This window comes from Lepisma saccharinum, chromosome 2 (genome assembly GCF_977018435.1).
Source record: "Lepisma saccharinum chromosome 2, izLepSacc3.1, whole genome shotgun sequence".
NCBI classification, from domain to species: Eukaryota; Metazoa; Arthropoda; class Insecta; order Zygentoma; family Lepismatidae; genus Lepisma; species Lepisma saccharinum.
Window position 1 is genome coordinate 188,500,881 of NC_139230.1, and position 23,391 is coordinate 188,524,271.

Below are 23,391 nucleotides of genomic sequence, written 5' to 3' on the forward strand. Positions count from 1 at the left end.
AAATATATAATCTACCTGTCACGTGTTAGAAACCGTCAAGATTCGGGAAAGACATCTGTGAATTACATCAGAAATTTCAATGGACTTACTTACGTATTTACTTTGTAAGAAAATTCAACTTAAATTCTCATATGGCCTGACATCTAGGGAGCAAGTTAATAAACGTTTGTTTAGGAAATTGGAACTGTTTTGAGGGCGTACTGATGCTGTTCCCCATTTTTCCTGATGGTGCTATGTTCCTCTGTCATTCCATAGAAACTATTAGTCCTCCTTAAAACGATTGTAAACTGTAACAGTTATAAGATATCGAAAGTATATTAACCCTTTCAGGTACATGGGACATATGTGTCCCATGTCTTATTTTATCCACATTCTTCATATGATAGAGGTTACATGGACGCAAATATTATTATCGTTTCTTCCTAGATATATATTATTAGTTTCAACTGTTTTTGTCGTCAACACGTATTATTTATACTGTTTTAGAAGCATCTAAATGTGGCAAGTACATAGCCTTGCATTTTGGATTATGTTTCGTAAAATATCTTGCAATTGTTTTCTAATTCGCAAATACAATTCTGGTATTTGTAATCATTAATGTTTGTACAACATATTTTGATGAGTTTCTGATTACCTGCAGTGCACCTGAAAGAACTACAGGCTCAGAAACTGATTGGGACATATATGTCCCTATGTACCACAAAGATAATTTTCCTACATGCTTGTAGGTAATTCTACAAATTCGAAAAAACAACATTTCTTTGTAAAGAAAAGTTTTGAATTGTATCTACATAAAATATATATTGCGTATATGTGTGTGTGTAATAAAATGTTATATTCTTAACGTATTTTTATATTATATTGTCCCAGAAAGATATCAAAGCAACGTGAATTTCTTGTTTCTGGTGAAGAAATCGTGCAAGTTTTACAGGCTGAAGACAGTGGCAATGAAGATGAAGAGGATCAATTATTTTTAATAGAAGACATTGATGCAGGAGAAACTAATGTCATCATAGACGATCCTGAACCTGCAGTTACTTGTTCAAGAGAGGGATTGACAGTTTCGGACATCAAGCTGAATTCTATGGACCCTAATTCTGAAAGTCCTCATGGAGCTGTTCAAAACATTGAGTCACATAGTGCTATCAGTGTTCCAGATTTTAAGTGGAATAGAAGTTACAAGCCAAGGAAATTTTGTATTAATGAAAATTTTGATTATGGGAAAGTTCTTGTTTTCAATGTAGAAGAAAGTGGTTGTGTCCCAAAACCAATTGAAATTTTCAGTTCCGTTATGAATTTCAATGCGCTAATCAAATTGATAGTCGAGGAAACTTGCCGATATGCTCAGCTAAACGGGGTGGTTTTTGATATAAACAGTGCAGAAATGAAAGTCTTCTTAGGTATGAATGTAATAATGAGTTACCATGTTCTACCTACTATTAGAAGTTATTGTTCAACGGAACCTGATCTAAGTGTTCCTTACGTTTCACAAGTAATGCCTTTACATCATTTTGAAGAAATTAGGAAGTAATTGCACTTCTCAAATAATGAGGCTCAACCAAACAGAAATAGTCCAATGTGTGACCGGGCCTACAAAGTGAGACCAGCAATGGACCATCTAAATAAGAGCTCCCAAGCCGCTTTGAGTCCATCTAAAAGCCAGGCAATAGACGAACACATGGTCAAATTCAAAGGACATAACATTATGAAACAGTATATAAAGAACAAACCTATATAGTGGGGTTTCAAAATGAGTTGCAGGTGTGAATCAGAAACTGGATACCTGTATGAATTTGACCTATACACAGGGAAGAAAGGGGCAAGTCATGCAGAAGTGGGACTTGGAGAGAGTGTGATACTGCAGTTAACAAAATCCATTTGTGGTCTTGATTGTGAAATTAAATTGACAACTTTTTTAATTCGCCTGTTCCACAGTACATTCTAGCAGAAGAGAACATAAAAGCTTGTGGTACTGTACGCACAAACAAAAAACATGCCAAAAAACTTCCCAACAGACAAAGAAATGAAGAGAGGGGATATTTATGCAGTGAACACTAATGGTATGTCTTGCATCAAGTGGATGGACATAGGCCAGTGTATCTTTTATCTAATTTCATATCACCAATCCCAATAATAAATGTAAAAAGACGCATTCAAGGTAATTCTGAGAAAATAAATGTTCCTTGCCCTTTGATGGTCAGAAAGTACAATGAGTGTATGGGAGGTGTCGACCTTATGGATCAGAAAAAAGTTACTTATGAAGTTGACCGTAAGGTAAAAATTAAGTACTACCTCAGGTCATTTTTTGATTGATATTGGAATTAATAATTCTTACATAGTGTATAGCAAGCTTTTCAAACGTGTGTGCACAGAATCAGGGAAGTCAACGACTTCACTAGAGTTTCGCCAAAGCATTGCTCAAGAGTTGATTGGACAGTGTTCAAACATAAAGAGATCATTGCCGATGACAGTAAGTACCAAAAAGAGGCTTGAGAGCCAATTTCCTCCTAAACCTCCAGAGCATTACATGACAAGAGTACAAAAATGGAAACGCTGTGTGAATTGTGCTAAAAGAAACTAGAAAATCGTACGAAAAACATGTGCTCAATATGTAATGCATATGTATGTTGTGTGAGATCGCAACTGTTTCCAAGAATTTCATGCTTAAATATACAATGTTCATGAGTTTCCTAATAATGTGATATATAATATTGCATTCTGAAGTGAAAAATAATTTTGTATCAAGGTGTTGTTTAATTTCGCATATATTATGTTATTTGTTACCTTTAACGTACATAGGGACAAATATGTCCCAACAATTATTTCATATTTAGTATACATTTTTGTGAAAAATTTTAGTTTAATTGTGCAAATTACTCCAAAAGGTATACAAAAAGTAATACATATCATAAATATCAATTACAGTTTACTTGTGTACCTGAAAGGGTTAAAAGACTCACGATGCTTTAGGAACCAACGTACCATCAGTCACGCCCACTGTACTGCAGAGAAGATTCAATTTATTAATTCGCTCTCTCGGTGGTGCAACTAACTGTAATTTATCTCTGCATAGGAGAAATCTACAACAAACTGTTGCACAATATCAGATAAATATTTAAATGTTAAATATATTCACTACATATTCCTCAGAACCCATCGTGGGTGGGAGTTCACAATGTGTATTATTATGCCTAAAGTTTTCCTTGTGTGAATTATTAAGTTCACTTCGTGCAAAGTATGTTAACTGGGGATCCGGAATCTCATACAAAATCTTCAGACGCGGCGAAACTTTGACTCTTCTAGTCAAGTGAGCTGTGCTTTACCTTTATAAGGAGAACTTTTGTATTGGCTTTTTGAAATGTAACCTTGTAAATGTACTCAAGAAAATGGTTGCATACTAGCATGTATACACAAATCCATATGCACATAATTATTGCTCAACTATCACGCAATAGTTTGAAATTAAAAGTGATTTTCTATTCCTTAGCAATAAATATTAAATCAGAAAGAAGATTGTACACCCAGCAGCAAAGATAATAGTAGACAATTTGCTGATCATGATTTTCATTTATTTCATTTTGAACAACGCAAAACAAAAAAAAAAAAAAAATGAACAAAGAACAATTAATGCCTTAGCTACAATGCAATTTCATTCCTTAAAATAAAACAAGAATTAACTGGAAAAATACATATGCATATCTTAGCATGTTCTTGCTTTGGAGTACTAGTGATTTATGGGAAGCTGGATGGTACCCAATCATGTTGTTGTGGGTCATCGAAACTCGACCTTTAAAGTAAACAGATGATTTGTGGTGAGATGCACATGTTTGTTTCAGTTTAATCTTAAAGTAAAAATATATTTAATCTAAAGATCACATTTCACAATTTCAGTGTATGAAATACAGACAGTCACATAGTAAGCTATGTTAGCACTAACATTGTTATAATCAGGTAATTTTACGTGACATTATCAAGATTCAATATGTTTCTTAACATTTCAACACAGACCCACATAAAAATTTTCTCCAGTTCCACTTCATGTTCAACATTGGACTGTATCCAAAATGGATGTGCAATTTCGGTGTGATCCAAACTGGAAAATCTTCAGACTGGTGGAATCTGATTGAGAGGCTCAAAATAGCATTTAAAGATAAAATTTCATTAATTGGGTAACAATTTATGCTAGATGGGGATACTATATCATCACCTTGTATTTGTAATTTATGTGTGAACATTTCCAAGCTTAGAAACTATAAATTCACATACTACAAATTTCAAGCAATAATTGCTGTTTGATTCGAAATGTCCACACTTTTCTTGTGCTTCCATACGTCTTGTGAAAATAATGTATTACACGGATGTCAGACCATTTATGCTTCACATTGAACTAACCATGATATTCTATCGTTACAAAATAAACACTATTGGATCCATCTGTACCTACTCCGCTAAGAGCTTAGCCCATAGCATTTCCATGAACTGAATTACTTCATGCATGGGATCATAAGGCTTCATAGCAAATCTCTCTGTAATTTATGGTTCTTAGCTGTGAAAAAGCTAATTACCTAATATAAAAAACTTGGAGGGAGTACAAAGAGTCCTATTTTTTCAATTATTAATTTTTAGACAGCTATTCTCTTCTTTGGTAAAGGTAAAGGTAAAGTGTTCCCCTGTGCTTAGCACCACGCCATGAAGGCGTATAGGGGGTGTGGGGGTAACGCCCCACACTTTCTTGATCCGGTCGTGAGTGGGGGTGATGTGATCAGCATCACGCCCCTGACCGCCTTTACCCCCCAGGGTTTCTCTTCTTTGATGTCAAGTAATGGTGTTAGCATTTCTGCATTTATTACATGTATGCAAACTGATTTGTAATTTAAGGAAAAAGGAAAAAATAGAATTTCCACTCGTGCAGGTGGTTTGAGAATTCTACGGATTGACATCAAGCTTAGGTTAATTTTAAACATTGAAATACTTAGATCACACCAGAAAAAGGGATAATTTTTCACGTTGAGTACTCCAACACAAGCACCTTAATTTCATGTCTTAGAGGCCTTAACTACAATTTCTGGGCTACAACCAGATGTGTTCTATGTACGGCTAATAACATGCATGGCGGTATATAGTAACATCTGAAATTTGTTATGTCAACACATGTTATTGTAATTAATTCGTGTTCTGTGCGTTAATCAATTGTAATTTTAAAACAACTACAATATTTTTATTGGATTTACTTAGCGGTGATGAGGTGTCGCCTGCAGTGCCAAATCCCTCGTGTTGGTTCCGAATCTTTTCACTTTACTGCCAGAATCCGCTGATTTGTCCGTGTTGAATCTGTCGGAAAATGATACGTAGATATGTGAGAATAATTATTCGTTCTGATCACATGTTTCATCAGAAGCAAAGTTCAATACCGCGCCAAAGACTCACGAAAATGTAAACATTCGGTGAATAGACTCTATGCTGAGCCCCATCAGGTCCATATCACTATGCCAGTGCTTGATACTGACCACTGAACACCATCAGAGATGGAATTTATCCTCGTTTTGTGTAAGTAATTTGCAAGGTGCAATTGTCAAATGGAGTAGCGTGATTTGTACTTTCACAACATTCAAAAAGGCCTCTACGTGGCAAATCCTACTTGATTTCAATGTTATATTCAACCTTCACCAACGCCTTTATACACTGACTATATGGGCTAAAGACCTCCCCCTTCGACTTCTCTTCTACAAGCAGTACGATGGAAGGATTTTGTTTCCCTTGAGCGTGCGCGAGCAACGTTTTTCTCACGCGCGTCCAAAGCAGTGCTTAGACAATGGCACGAGTTAGAATTTTGGTTGCAACTTTGTTAAGAGCAAAACGAGATTTGTATCGTGGGCAAAGTAGTAGTAAATCTACATTCCGCAATGGGTGTGTGACATTAAATTTTCCTGCAAAGCGAGAATATCAAAGTGTTTGTAGCCTGGGAGTACAACGGCGTTGGATCCCTCCGAGCGTGCGTCTGCAGATTTCTAGCCATGAGTATAAGTACCTGCCCAGAAAGTGTCGTACGAACACACTTTCTTTCCACATCCTCGCAAATGGCGGCAAATATCTGAACATGTGTGATATCAAATAAATGTATCTTTGTGAGATGCGTGTAAAATCATGTTAGCTGGAGACTTGCAATCTCATACAAAATCTTCAGAAGCAGCGGAACTTTGAACAATCCAGCCAAGTGAGCTGTGTTTTACATTTATTAATGATTTTTTTTAAATTTTACAGTTTTAGCGCTCTCTATATATTTTCGAAATACAAATATATAATCTACCTGACACGATTCGGGAAAGACATCTGTAAATTACATCAGAAATTTCAGTGGACTGTCTTACGCATTTACTTAGTAAGAAAATTCCACTTAAATACTCATATGGCCTGACATCTATTGTGCAAATTAGTAAACGTTTGTTTAGGAAATTGGGACTGAGTTGAGTGCATACTAACGCTGTTCTTCACTTTTCCTGATGGTGCTATGTTCCTCTGTAATTCCATAGAAGCTATTAGTCCTCCTTAAAACGATTGTAAACTGTAACAGTTATAAGATATCAAAACTATATTAAAAAACTCACGATGCTTTAGGAACCAACGTACCATCAGTCGCGCCCACTGTACTGCAGAGAAGATTAAATTTATGAATTCGCTTTCTCGGTGGTGCAACTAACTGTATTTATCTGTAAATATGTCTGCATAGGAGAAATCTACAACAAATTGTTGCACAATATTAGATAAATATTTAAAAGTTAAATATATTCACTACATATTCCTCAGAACCCATCGTGGGTGCGAGTACACAATGTGTATTATTATGCCTTAAGTTTTCTTTGTTTGAATTGTTAAGTTGACTTCGTGCAAAGTAGGCTAATTGGGACTGCATCTACAGTGGGTAGGATGCGAAATACTGTGCAATATGCCTCGACTGGGTAACGAACCCGCGACCTTTTCATTTAAAGGCGACAACGTCACGCATGCTTGAATGCAAAATTCTATACTCACATGTAATGTGTGTGTGTACTGTCATTCTTTATATATAATTTGAAATCTTAAGCTAGACCCAGCTTCCTCATCGAGGCACATCCCAGGTTCGAATCCTGGCCTGGGCATGTGTGTTCTTAGACAAATGTTGCACAAATGCGACGAAAACCAGCAAATATTAACGTACCTTCAAACTACTCCCTCTCAATTAACCTCATGCTTTTATGTTACGCAACATTGATAGTTTGAGAAATGTGTTATCCTTTCAGAAAGAATTAGCGCGTCTGTGCATATACAAGAGAGAGGGGGGAGTGTGTGTGTGTGTGTGTATGGAGGTAAGTGGTTAACACCACACTCCAACCGACGTGAAGGCTGAACCTCCATTGCTCAGAGGTTCAGTGCCCCCAGAGCTACCTATTCAGAGGCGAAAGAAAAAATGTACCTTCATTACCCTACCGGGTCTGCCGCGTGGGCATTGGTGAAATTGTTACCATAACACCTACGAAGTCAGGGGTTCTAGGTTTTAATCTGTTCCAAATTATTTCAATCTGTCAGAAATTCGCAATGTGACTGTAATTTTCAGATTGGCGAATAGATTAATCTATTGAGTCGCCATTTTGAGGCGAAGGAAGATATTACGCTTTCACATACGATTGAAAGAAAGAGCTGGAATACACTGTTTAGTTTTTTTGACGTTTTGCTATTAAATCCAATTTTGGCGCCACAGCGATCTGTTTAAATGCCATACACTAGTCGCAAATTGACGCCTAAAGGTAGAAGTCCAGTTTTGAACACTTATTCGATTCGTAGTAAGGCGTGGTGGACATATTAAGCTAAATATCATTGTGGTTGATCTTTAATCGCTTTCGGAGCCTTATCGGTGGCTTTGTGGTAACGTCGTCGTCTTGTAACCAAGGGGTCCCTGGTTCGATACCCGGTGGAGGCACATTTAAACAGTAGATTCAGTACCGATTAGCATTTCTGTGCATAATTAACAACCCAATTTAACCTCTTTCAAAAATTCATCATTCATCTTCGTCGCTGAGATTTACCAGAGAGAGGAAAAGAATTAAGCAAATTAATAAAAATAATAATACAAATAGATGTTATATTTAAAGAACTGATATTGCGCACATGTGCGCGCACACGCACGCGGAGTTAAGAATTTAGAATTCAAACAGCATGTCTTTTAGTACTGTAAAGCCACTGAAATTAATGTTTTACTATTGTAATAAACGATGACGTAATATGCTATTTAAATATAATGTACATTCTGAATACATGATTACTAAATTGAAAATATTGTCAGCCAATCATTTCGAAATAGTAAGTGAAGAAAATTATTTACATTACCCGAAACAGGGAAAAAATCAAATTATCATCAGGCTCTCCCGTGTGTGAAATTTGAGACAGTCCTATAATAGACAGACCAAGAAACGTGAGGCATAATTACTAATAGCATTTCATTTTGTCGTATAGGGATCACGGAGAATTGGATCTCCTTTTGGAGAAGGACCAAATGGTCCTTTCACATTACTTAATGCAAATGAAAATCATAAATAATATAATGTATATTAATAAGTAGCCTATATTTCATGGATGACGATTAGTGTTGCCCACGAGACGAGACGAGACGAGACCTTTTTTCTTTCTGAATGTGCACTATGAAAATTTACATCTTTTTCTTTATATTCTAAGCTTGGCGCTGGGAGCAACAAAGAAGATTTTAAATGTGTAGTACGAACACAAAAGACTATTCAAAATTGCAATAAGTTACTTAGTATATTACAAATAGAAAGTATTTATTGTTCTTAATATTGTTAACATCTCCTTCTATGACATAAGTTTCATAAAGTGTTTCTTTGTGATATTGTGCTGTTTCTTATGTTCAGCTTTTGACGCACATACTTGTTTGTTTTTCCTTTAGCCTCTAAGCCCGATACCACCACCGCTTGATAAAATTTATCCTTCGGCAGGCACACATCTAGAAATATATGTCGGGGGAGGGTGTTCGAGCCAAGTGTTTCAGAAAAAAATGATAATAACATTAACATCAACAATCAAGAAAATGTTTAAATTAATACATTAATATAATTCATAAGTCTATTCACTTGAATATGCAAATTAATTAATTCTATTATTATTATTATTATTATTACATGAAATGTTACAAAGACGGTACAAGAATAGTAATATAACAGCACGAATATTAGCTAATATCTAGCTTATGTGTAGTTAAGTACGAGTAGAGAGGCAGCACTTCGTTCCTACGCGTCAGCAAAAATTCGATGCGACTGGTGTTATGTTACATCCGGTGTAGCGGGGTACGAGCTGTTTTATTGTTGAGTCAGCAGAACGTGTCTGATCACGTTGAAGACATCGGAAGAGGTGGGGGGAGGGGGTCAATGGATTTGTCACGTTGTTTCTTGATGTATGCTAACCTAACACGTGCGTATGTTTGTGTGTGTGTGGAGGAAATGCGCGCGCAACCATTGCGTATGATTCAAAGACATGAAGAAATGATTTAAAGATGGCGCCGAAGGTGCTTTACCCCGAAAGCTTAGCGGCTAAGGTTATTGCTCTGTAAAACAAGAGGCATCGAGGGTTCGATTCCTGGTAGAGTCAATATTGATTGATTGATAGATTGAGTTAGTTTTTTTAAGTCCGTTTTATGCACGGCAAAACTAATCAGGATTGGAGCTACAGTTGAAAAGTGGTGATTCGGACCACTATGTGCCTCCACCGAGTATCGAACCTGGGACCCGTTGATTACAAGGCGACGAGGTCAATATTGAATGGTCTCGATTAGCCTGTGTGTAAATAAAGGCAACAAAATGGTTGAGTTCGAAAATCGAGTTGGGTTAGTGGTTAATGTTGTCACCTGGCAATGAAGAGGTCGCGGGTTCGATTCTCTAGGTAGTTAAATTAGGCCAATTGTTTAGTCCCGCCATTATAGGTCCCCGATTAGTCCATCTATGCATAAATAGTGTTTGAATAAAATCAATATGGCGGCCTTTTGTTAGTGGTTATTGTTGTCGCCTGGTAATGAAGAGGTCGCGGGTTCGATTTTCTAGGTAGTTAAATGAGGCCAATTGTTTTGTCCCGCCATTATAGGTCCCGATTAGTCCATCTGTGCATAAATAGTATTTGAATAAAATCAATATGGCGGCCGCGTTTTGTGTTTAGCGGCGGCGTCCGGGCGCGGCGCGGGGCGGGGCGGCGCGGGGGGTGTTTTTTATTCCGCGAGATGTTTTAACCAAGTGGTTGAGGGTTCGATTCCCAATGTTGGTGAAAATTGGATATTCAATTGTATTTGTTTAAAAGTTCCGATTAGCTTTTTGTGCACAAAGAGAAAATGAACTAATTGGAAATAGGATGTTTATGCTGTAATGAAAAGGTCCGATTCGATTCACAATGTCAAATTGGCTGATAATGATGTTGTTTTTAAAATAAAATAAAAAAGAAGTGTGTTGAGTCCCCATTAGTATTTATGCAGGAACAGATATTAAAAATCAAAACAAAATGGCTGTGACTGGTGTTTAGCATTCGAAAGGTTCCAGGTTCGAGTTCCTAGTTATAATTTTTTTTTTTAGTTTACAGAATTAGTCCCCATTTATTGCGTTTTGGCGAACACGTCCTCCCCCTTTGTGGCATTTGGACATGTTGGAGATATACATAGAAATTGTTGTCAAAGTGGCTAATAATGATTTTCTGTTTAAATAAAAAAGAAGTGTGTTATCAGTCCCGATTAGCACGAACAGATATTCAAAAAGCAAAACAAAATAGCTGATATTGTTGTTTAGTATTCAAAAGGTTTTGGGTTCCTATGCTGGCAAATTTGCAGAATAACATTGATTTGTTTAAAAAGTGAGTTACTATTCCCGATTATTTTTGATACACAAATAGAAAATGGGGTGATTTTGGAGTTTTGCAACCAAGGGGCTAATGTTGGCGTTTTTTTAATGCAGTCCCGATTAACCGTAATGCATAAAGCTGTTTCAACGAATATCGAACCTGGAACCTTTTGATTACAATGCAAAGACTTTACCACTAATGTATGCTATGTTTTAAAACCAAAAATAAATAATAGTATCGAATTTTTTAAAAAATGCGTTACCAGTCTCGATTAGCCATTATGCACAAACAGATGTGTTTTGAAACCAAAGGGGGGTCGAGGGTTCGATTACAACTGGGTATGTGTGTTGAGGAAACTAAAGGTCAACAGGCATGGAAAGTTTTTATTCGCCATCTCAAAATAAGTTTTTGGGCTTGGTACAGGTAGCTTTTTGTAGAAAGCCCCACAACGACATCAACGTGGCTACCATCTGTGGGGGCCTCTTTTTTTTTAAGTTGGAGAGGGGCACAAAGCCGTTTGTACCATACAACGTTGCACCGAAGAACCAACTTGTCAACTAGTCACTCACTCCATCATTAAAGTGCACAACATAATATCAGATTTGCACTGATAATAAGCAAAAAATTATAGCGGCTGCATAATTATATTTCAATGACAGCAAATGGTTTCAAATGAATGGTTTTCACTTTTATTTTTTACTAAGTAACAGATTTGGTAATGAAAAGCTTTAACATTTGCATATAATATGAGATTTGTTTTGGTATCCAGTTTGTATGTTGACCAAATCACAGATATACTATTACTAAGGATAGCATTAACTTAATCTAATAAAAATATATTCCACTGCATTACAAAATTAACTCATTCTGTTTTCTGTTGTTTGAATCCATATGGTAAAGTCTCGAAATTTGATGCACATCTTTTTCTTTTGGTATATACCACCTGAAAACCCCTTATTTCCGGCTTACTAACAACGGAATGTGTTTTTGTGCGTACGATTTTGTTCGAGTTGAGTAAAGTTAAAGAGGAGGTGTTGTTGAGAATAGCATTGGTGAGTGATTCGAAATTGATTGTGCTGCTGTTTTTATGGTTTAGACATATGCCTTTCACCTTGCAAACAGTAGTAACATTAGTATTGTCTGGATTTACTACCTCAAATGCATAACTTTTCGGCCCACTGGATGAAAATGCTCTGATATAAGCATTTTCCCCATAGAGTTCTAGTTCATTTGTTAACTCCCCTAGGTAGTCTCCAACAGGCAGATCAACATCACCTGGCCTTTGAATATAAATAACACTATCGGTATCATAGTACAATACATTTTCGCCTAATGTATCCAAATATTCATAAAGCTCTAATCGTGCATGTGTTGTAGTGTATGCTGCAATAACTACATTTACAGTCGATAATGGAAGTGCAGATTCTTCGAGATATTGCCAGTGAACTATCAACATATCTTCATTTATAGGTATAACTTGATGTACTTCAACATTGGGATTTTCTAGTTTATCGAAAAAATCCTTAGGATTGTTGATAATACTAACTTGACCAGGGTTTTCTCTCTGTCCAAATTTACCCCAAAATGAATTCAGCATAAATTTTGCTAAGCTTCGTAATCCAGGATTAGCACATATTCTGTTTTCATCCAACAACACACCCTCCTTTTCAAAATAGTCAGCTATGTATTTTTTTTTTGGATTCTTCATCAATACACCACAATGGCCAGCCGCTTGCTTCAACTTTTACTTTGAGAAATGTATTGATGTACTCTGCAGAAACACCACCTAATTTTTTTGCAGGATCATATTGTTCAACATTATATTCCCATACCTCATGTAATTCTAAAATTTTGTACTGCCTTCTGAACTTCATCCACAACCCAGGTTCCAGTTATAGCTCTTTCCCTAGCAGTATGGTTACATTCCGCCTGGTTTATTTCATCGGCACAAGTTCTACATAGAGGGAAAGTTAATTTTGAATTGGTTCGATATGGTAACACAGGATGGTACAGATCTCTCGGTGGAAGTATTGTTGCTTTGACAAGCCCTTCAAAAGAATAAATATCCGGGCATTCTTCCCCCACATAAATTTTCACCGGATGGCCAACTGGAAACTTTTTAACTTTGCAACAATAAGGGTACAGGCTACATACATCCTTATATTGAATTGTTTCATTTTCTTTCACAGTGTAATGTAGTTTGGTAGCATTAGTTCTACCACCATAAAACGCCTCCCGGGGAATTATGGGGGCTTTAATTGATAACGGATGTTTTTCAACATAATGTTTCATGGTTTTGTTATTTCTCAACTGCTGGTGAAATTCGCACCCCCACATCTCATGGACAATGTAGTTAAGTGCTTTTAATCTGGTAATTTTATTTTCTGTTCTTTCATACCGAAAAGACAAAGTATCATATGGGTCATCATGAAGAGGTTCTGTACGTGAAGTAGGGAAACATTTGACACAACCATGTGTTCTGCATCCTTGAAATACAAATACATGCTCTTGCCCCTTTTGATCTTTAAAATATCCATCTACTTTCAAATTTCCTCCAACTTTTACTTCTGGTCCTCTGGCTGCATGTTGGATTTCGATTTTATGTTTTTTTTCCTCCCATACCAACCATTGAATAGCCTCTATAGACTGAATATCACACCATCTGTATCCGTTTTTAGGAATAATTCCTATATGTTCTGCTTTCAAAAATCTTTTACGGAATACTTTATTACAAGCTGAAGCGATGGTGATGGCTTCCAATAATGGGTTCACTGTTGTTTCTTTTTCAAAAGTGGTCATGAATTTCAAACAGGCAGCACGTAGTACATTAACATCTTCTACACAGTATTTTCTCAACTCCTTCTGCATATCGAAAACTACCCCTGTTTTCTGTTGTTCACTATGCCATTCCAAAAAACTGGTTCTCTGATTCTCCATCATAGAATCACCAGCGTAAAATTCAGTACCAGGGATACATCCGACATATTCTTTATTTTTCAAAGTATTAAAAGAAATGAGGAAAATACCCTTTGGACATTGGGAGATCAAATGCTTTCGGTAATTTGTTGAGCGCCATTGGAATAAAGTTGAGAGAATCTATGAAATGGATATTGTGCATCTTCAAAGATAATATTTTGGCTCCATTCATGATCACAGACGGTGTCCATTTCATTTTTTCGATCATAGTTTGCAGTACAAAGTGCGAATCATACCCTCTACTATTGTGTGCAATACACACAATATTGTTAATTTTGGTGCGGTGAGCTGAAACAAATTGCAGAAAATTGTAAACAGGTTCTGTACTATCAAAAATGTGCTGTCTTTTTCCGCATACACTGCACCATTGAGACATATCTTTGTTCTCAATGCAATTATTGCATACATTTTGGCACACCAAAAGATTTGGAATATGCAGAAAATTGTTTTCAGTGCCTTCTAGTTTTGTGTCCTGCCTCGATTCAATATCGTAGAAAACAAGCATTGCTTTTATTGATATAAGAGAAGATATTTGTTTGCTATAATTTTTTTGGATGTGACATAGATGTTCAGATGGTACCATATTTTTACAGCTGACACAGAATTTCTCTCCACATATATGAGGATTTCTGTTTGTACGGATAGCATACGCTTTCTGGCATTTTTCACAACATTTTACTGTCTGACAAAGAGAGTTTTTTCTATTGTAACATGTTTTATGATTATTGTAACATTTTTGACCATAGAAAAATCTGTTACAATCAGTGCACTTTATTTTGGTTTCTGAAACAGTACATTTGGGCTTTTCTTGGCATTGTGAACAAACAGCTGTACAGGATCCTAGATGTCTAGAAACATGATCATATTTTTTATGGCAAATTTCACAATAGAAATTAGCGGAGAATGCAGCTGTAAGAGATGTTATAACATTAAAATGGTTGTTTATGTACACCAAATTTAAAGTTTCGCGCCTAGGTAATAAAGGACCTTCATATATCACATCACTCCCGGAAAATCCATTATATACGGTAATCTTGAAATCAGATAAATAGTCCTGAAATTTTTTAATTTCGGTAGTTCCTCCACCACCATTCAAATTTTCCCCAGCTTCTCTGCACAGTTTATCCACTTCTTCTTCCATAACACATTTATGTTGTCTAACATACTGATAACGTTTTTTAGGTTCATTTTTGTAAACATTAATACCTCTTGCCACAACCAACGCATAAGCCAAACACCTGCTATCGGAATTTTTAATAGTTATAATTCCTTTTTTTAGTTTACAGAATTGTTCCCCATTCATTGCATTTTGGCGAACACGTCCTCCCCCTCGTGGCATTTGGACATGATGGAGATATACATAGAAATTGTTGTCAGAAAGAAATGTTGTATTGCTCTGCAATACTTTTTCCAATGCTGCCCACAATATCTCCATATTTACCGCCTGTGCTTCCCGAAAAGATAACCAAAAAGGGCGATCAGGGTGATCTTCATTTCTGATAGTAATACCAACTTGGTCATGCTCGGCCACATCACGTAGAACATATTGGACCAGTTCTTGCAATCCCTCCTGAACCCATATCACCGGATTCTCATTGTGTGGTGCCCCCCGCAACCGAGCACGCACCATTCGTCCTTCCATATTGAATCTTTGGTAACGCCTTTTTGTCTCTTCTATAACTTCAACATGATGTAACACTGCATCATCGCCATCGCCTACCTGTTTGCACACTTCCGCTTCCTGAATACAATCCCGAAGAACCATTTGGTATAACGCTGGCGAAATATGATTTGTACATTGCTCCAATTCTCTAGTGTCTAAAACAGATTCTAAATGGAAAATATCTCCACATTTTTCGTCGATTGTTCCAATACACCCAAATATCCCTGTATCCTGGTTGTTATAGTTGTTAGGAAACATTTCAACATGTTGGTTGGTCTCACTAGAAATAGAGACAGAGGGTCTGGATTGATTGCTGTTAATAGCAGTAGAGGTAGAGGGGGTAGATTGGTTGAGGTCATGAACAGTACTATGAACAGTAGGAGAGACATTTTGTTTGTGCTTATTATGCTCTTGTGAATAATCACCCCCCGTTGATTTATTAGCATTATTTTCCCCCAATTCATTGGCAATAGCAACAAAAATATTCTGAGTATCAATGTTTACAGATTTGTCTATGTTGTCAATCGATTTATTTGCTCCATCTGTACCCAAGGCCAAATCCAGATCACTGAGCATACTCTGAGTGGATATATAGCTACTCTGACTATATTCACCAATTTCATTTCTGATTGTATTCAAAACCTCTTGGGTGCTTATTTCAATACCCCTCTCAAAATTAGCAGTGCCTGCATTTTCCATTGAGGTGGAGGGCGTAGATTGGATGTAGTCACTATAACTACCATAACTATGAACAGTAGAAGAGACATTTTGTTTGTGCTTATTATGCTGTTGTGAATAATCAACCCCAGTTGATTTATTAGCAATGTCTTCCCCCAATTCATTGGCAACAGCAACAAAAATATCCTGAGTATCAATGTTTAAGGTTTTGTCTATGTTGTCAATCGAATTATTTCCCCCAGTTGTACCCAAGGCCAAATCCAAATCATTGAGCACACCTTGGGTGGATATACAGCTACTTTGACTAAATTCTCCGATTTCATTTCTGATTTTATTCAACACCTCTTGGGTGCTTATTTCAATAACCTTCTCAAAATTAGTAGTACTTCCAGTTTCCATTTTTCGAAGATATCTGAAAATTATAAAGTTCAAAATTACCTAACAACTTGTCAACTAGTCACTCACTCCATCATTAATCTATATAAAACTGTGTTTGTAAAATTGTCTCCAGCCCCGATTACCCCATCTATGCATAAAACGGGCTTCTAAACAATTTCTCTGTTTGCGCACTGCGGCTGATTGGAACTAGTGCCAGTTTTTAAAAACTAATTTAAATACATACATATGACACCGCTTCAAACTGTAGACCCAGTCCCGATTACCCCATCTGTGCATAAAGCGGCCTTCTAAACAATTTTTTTCTGCATACAGCGGCTGATTGGAACTGGTGACAATTTAAAAAACATATATAGATACATATAGCTCTGCTTCAAACTGTGGGGTCCAGTCCCGATTACCCCTTTTTGTGCATAAAACGGTCTACTAAACAGTTCATCTTTTTGCGCACAATAGCTGATTGGGACTGGCCTTCTAAACAATTTCTTTTTTTACGCACAGCTGCTGATTGGGACTGGTGACACAGTTTTTAAAAACAAATGTAAATAGATACATATGACTCCGCTTCAAACTATATGTAGAGTCCCGATTACCCCATCTATGCATAAAACGGGGTTTCCAAACAATTTCTATTTTTGCGCACAACGGCTGATTGGGATTGGTAACAGTTTTAAAAGAGTGATTTTATATACACACATATGGTACCGCTTCAAACTGTAGGTCCAGGCCCGATTACCCCATCTATGCATAAAGCGGCATTCTAAACAATTTCTCTGTTTGCGCACTGCGGCTGATTGGAACTGGTGACACAGTTTAAAAACTAATTTAAATAGATACATATCACTCCGCTTCAAACTGTATATCCAGTCCCGATTACCCCATCTATGCATAAAACGGGCTTCTAAACAATTTCTCTGTTTGCGCACTGCGGCTGATTGGAACTAGTGCCAGTTTTTAAAAACTAATTTAAATACATACATATAACACCGCTTCAAACTCTAGATCCAGTCCCAATTACCCCATCTGTGCATAAAGCGGCCTTCTAAACATTTTTTTCTTTGCGCACTGCAACTGATTGGGACTGGTGACACAGTTTTAAAAACTAATTTAAATAGATAGATATCACTCCGCTTCAAACTGTAGGTCCAGCCCCGATTACCCCCCATCTGTGTATAAAGCGGCCTTCTAAACAATTTCTCTGTTTGCGCACTGCGGCTGATTGGAACTAGTGACAGTTTTTAAAAACTAATTTAAATACATACATATAACACCGCTTCAAACTCTAGATCCAGTCCCAATTACCCCATCTGTGCATAAAGCGGCCTTCTAAACATTTTTTTCTTTGCGCACTGCAACTGATTGGGACTGGTGACACAGTTTTAAAAACTAATTTAAATAGATAGATATCACTCCGCTTCAAACTGTAGGTCCAGCCCCGATTACCCCCATCTGTGCATAAAGCGGCCATCTAAACAATTTCTCTTTTTGCGCACTGCGGCTGATTGGGACTCGTAACAGTTTTAAAAGAGTGATTTTATATAGTTACATATAGTACCGCTTCAAACTGTAGGTCCAGGCCCGATTACCCCATCTATGCATAAAACGAGCTTCTAAACAATTTCTCTGTTTGCGCACTGCGGCTGATTGGAACTAGTGACAGTTTTTAAAAACTAATTTAAATACAGTAGAGCGTCGATTATCCGAACGTCGGTCAACCGAACGACCGCTTAATCGAACTGTGTACTCGCTCACTTTCAGATATCTGTAATGAGAAAAGTACGTGACTTAGCTGCTCGTAAGCGTGTAGGCTTGCTTAGACAGACCAAAATAAAGGATTTTTTTTAAACGTTAATTTTGTGTACTGTGTGTATTGTTCATGCAAAATGCGTATGTAATATGTACATATTTTTGTTTAATAAACTGTACCACATACTATATATTCCTACTAAAGTTGCCTTTGTACGTTACTTTGTAATACATACTTAAAGAGATGTCTGTTTTTATGAATAAATTTACTGTACAGTACTTCTTTTTGGCAAATAAACATGTACAGTTCGATTATCCGAACAAACCAGTTTTCCGAACACCCATGTCCCCCAATTACTTCGGATAATCGACGCTCTACTGTACATACATATGACACCGCTTCAAACTGTAGATCCAGTCCCGATTACCCCCATCTGTGCATAAAGCGGCCTTCTAAACAATTTTTTCTTTGCGCATTGCGACTGATTGGGACTGGTGACACAGTTTTAAAAACTAATTTAAATAGATAGATATCACTCCGCTTCAAACTGTAGATCCAGCCCCGATTACCCCCATCTGTGCATAAAGCGGCCATCTAAACAATTTCTCTTTTTGCGCACTGCGGCTGATTGGGACTGGTAACAGTTTTAAAAGAGTGATTTTATATAGTTACATATAGTACCGCTTCAAACTGTAGATCCAGCCCCGATTACCCCATCTATGCATAAAGCGGCCTTCTAAACAATTTCTCATTTTGCGCACAGCGGTTGATTGGGATTAGTGACAGTTTTTTAAAAACTAATTTAAATAGATAGATATGATTCCGCTTCAAACTGTAGATCCACCCCCGATTACCCCATCTATGCATAAAGCGGCCATCTAAACAATTTCTCTTTTTGCGCACTGCGGCTGATTGGGACTGGTAACACAGTTTTAAAAACTAATTTCAATTGATAGATATAACTCCGCTTCAAACTGTAGTTCCAGTCCCGATTATGCGATCTATGCATAAAGCGACCATCTAAACAATTTCGCTGTTTGCGCACAGCGGTTGATTGGTGCTGGTGACACAGTTTTTAAAAACAAATTTATATAGATACATATAACCCCGCTTTGATTCGAACCCTAGAATTTTTTATTGCAGTGTTAATTTTATTCCATTTCAATTTGGTTCACATCTTATCGTTGGTGAATTCTACTGTTGGTTGAGCTACATTGGTCAAACTACACACCAGACACACACGCACTAGAGATTAAAATTAGTAACCATTAGAGAAGTAGGGTAAGCAGTTTGAAATAACAGTTAACTAGAAAAACAAACTTATATCACGCACTTACCTCCAGTTGCATTGTGGGGTTGCAGCAGAAATAAAAAAGTATAGCAGCGAAACAATCGGCTTAACTTTTTCTCACTACAGAGCATAGCAAACTGAGTTTTTGAAACTATTTTTTAACTTAAAAATACTGAATAATCACTTTCTGCTGGATGGGGGCAAAAGTTGGACTTTACTACCTGTGACTCGGGGAATTCTTAAATGCGCCTTTTCTAACAAATGAACTAGAACTCTATGGGAAAAATGCTTATATCAGAGCATTTTCATCCAGTGGGCCGAAAAGTTATGCATTTGAGGTAGTAAATCCAGACAATACTAATGTTACTACTGTTTGCTAGGTAAAAGTCATATGTCTAAACCATAAAAACAGCAGCACAATCAATTTCGAATCACTCACCAAAGCTATTCTCAACAACACCTCCTCTTTAACTTTACTCAACTCGAACAAAATCGTACGCACAAAAACACATTCCGTTGTTAGTAAGCCGGAAATAAGGGTTTTTCAGGTGGTATATACCAAAAGAAAAAGATGTGCATCAAATTTCGAGACTTTACCATATGGATTCAAACAACAGAAAACAGAATGAGTTAATTTTGTAATGCAGTGGAATATATTTTTATTATGTGACAATTACTTTTGTCACCAGTCTTTTTGTAGTTTATGTGAGTGTATTTTAGAATTTCGTAAATACTCTTAACAACTTTCTGTAGCCAGTTGTGCTTTTTGGCTTTTCTTGGATTTTCGGTTCCAGACGGCGAGGGTAGGAAAACAATACCGACTTGTGGAATTTTTGACACTAAGGGTGACTTTTACTTGTTCAACGAATGGAACAACGTCCAAGTTGCCGACCGAGGGGGAGTTCTTTCGCAACACGTGTGAGGACTGCTCTGTTTTTTTTTCTCTTCGCCCCAAACCCCCCAAGTTGACAACGAGCCTGGAAGAAAGACCACCGTCCAGCATTTTTTTCTAAGCTAACGAACTGCGAGGCGGTTGATTTTTGAAGTTTCAAGATTTCCTTAAATACCCCTGGACTCCAGAGGACCGACACAGTTTAGCGCCATATTCAGACCGAACACCATCTCCGCGTCACTTTGCACGAGTTACGGAACTTTGCTTTGTTTTAACCTTTCGACCGCGTCGTGTTAATTGTTGTGAGTGTGTGATCACAGTGACAGTGCCAGGAATTGAGGCCGTGTTAATTACGTATTTCACGTGCTCCAGTCGTGTTTTCCCCCTTTTTTGTAAGGAGGGGCATTGAATCGATATGGGCGGCTGAAAATTAAGAGGGACGGGACCTTCGGGTTTCCGATTACTGCTGCCATGAAGCCAAGAGAAGAAGCCACGACGCCTTAAGTCAAGAGAACCGCACCACGACGCTTGCATAACGGCGTCTGAGATGAAAGCCACGCCGCAGCGACAACTCGCATTGCCAACCCAGGTGGGAGACGACAGTACAACAGTGAGACGAATTCTACGCCGAGAAAAGGAGAAGAGATAGAGAAAAAGAGAGAGATGAAACGACGTCCGCCCTTAGACGACCCGACGCCCTGCGTATCCCCGAACGGCCATTGAAGCCATGATCGGATGCAACGCCCCGAGCAGACAGATGGATGCGAGGTGCTTTTCCGCCCATCTTCGTCGCCGCGATGGAAAAAGGGAAGAAAAATTAATGTTACGTCTAAACCGAAGAGACCGTTTTCGCCCGCCAGGAGGACAGACTGTCCTAGCCACGAGTGTCGTCGGCACGCCGCAACGAGGACCACGCCGCCATTGAGTCGGTTTAGTATCCTCCAGTTATTTCTTTATGTGTGAGAGTGAACATTTGTCCACCTACGTCGCTACTGGTTCGTCATAACACAAAGCGAGATGAAATCGAACAATGTTGCCTGCAATTATTAATTATTTTGGCCAATCAAATCGAAAGTACTGTAAATCTTCAAAATTAAGAACCTATTTCGCTCACCCTTCGAAATTCTATAAACGTAAAAGACCTACTATTTGTTATTGTTTTCCTATTCTCGCGCCGAGTATTTATATAATTAATTATTTGACTTTTACCGTGCTCTTTGATATATATAGGTATTAGAAAACTAGGTACTAAATAATATAGCCAACTTAATCATTTTTAATATATCCTAGTTTATATTACAGTCGTTTGTATTATCAGCACTCGTGTACTTGTAATCAAGTTAATTTCCTCTTGTCATTCATTTAGTGTGTGCTTATTCTTTTTGCATTGTAGTGCCTCAACAAGTGTAATGTCAATTATTATTTACTTTTGTAACTATGACGCCTAGCTAATGGCGTCTCATATGTGACAGAGTGCTGGCCGCGCGTATTTACATTGAAAGCAAGCCTAAGGGGCTAATAGAAATCTCAAATTCGAAGGTACACGGGAAATAAACCAAAGAGGCGGTTAGATATTTTATCATGTAATGGTATATTGTGTTCACCCCTGCAGCGTGTGTGTGTGTGTGAGTGCATGATGGAATGAGAGCGAGGGGATATGTACAAGTAATGTGTGTTATATTATCATTGTTGTGTTTATTTTTGCCGAATACACGTATATATTCGTTATCCTACAGGTGTTTTTGATTCATTTATATGTATGTATACATGTATATCCTCGTATGGTCGATATTTTTGGTTTTAGTCCTGAGTTTGAAGCTGTATAGCTTGTCTCCATTGACCAGAAGATTTATAGTTTTCTATTATTACAATTATTATTATTATTATTATTATTGCTAAAATATGAATAACAGCACCACTTTATGCACGACGTGGCTTACCGCCGGAGGTGTAAATAACCGACCCGGTGACATGAACCTGGAATTAAACCGTTAGCTGGTGGTAGGAATCGTGTTTCCTTAACCGGAGACGCGAACCAAGTACCGACGACCGTCCAATCGGGCGGCCGCGGAACCCTGAACCTACGGACCAGCGGTAGAGTAGTTTGGCACCTCGAACTGGGGACTTCGGTCTCCAGGACGAATGGTCAAACCCTTTACAATTAGATTAAGTTAATGCTATCCTTAGTAATAGTATATCTGTGATTTGGTCAACATATAAACTGGATTCCAAAACAAATCTCATATTATATGCAAATGTTAAAGCTTTTCATTACAAAATCTGTTACTTAGTAAAAAATAAAAGTGAAAACCATTCATTTGAAACCATTTGCTGTCATTGAAATATAATTATGCAGCCGCTATAATTTTTTGCTTATTATCAGTGCAAATCTGATATTATGTTGTGCACTTTAATGATGGAGTGAGTGACTAGTTGACAAGTTGGTTCTTCGGTGCAACGTTGTATGGTACAAACGGCTTTGTGCCCCTCTCCAACTTAAAAAAAAAGAGGCCCCCACAGATGGTAGCCACGTTGATGTCGTTGTGGGGCTTTCTACAAAAAGCTACCTGTACCAAGCCCAAAAACTTATTTTGAGATGGCGAATAAAAACTTTCCATGCCTGTTGACCTTTAGTTTCCTCAACACACATACCCAGTTGTAATCGAACCCTCGACCATATGTTGAAACGTTTATATAGAAACAATAGGCATTGATTGCCACTTTTCAGACAAGTTTTAAATTAGAGACAGAGTTTCTACATATGTTGAAACGTTTATATAGAAACAATAGACATTGATTGCCACTTTTCAGACAAGTTTTAAATTCCATACAAATACAAAGTTGAAACTGTCATGGCATAGGGATGAAATAACATCTAGACACTC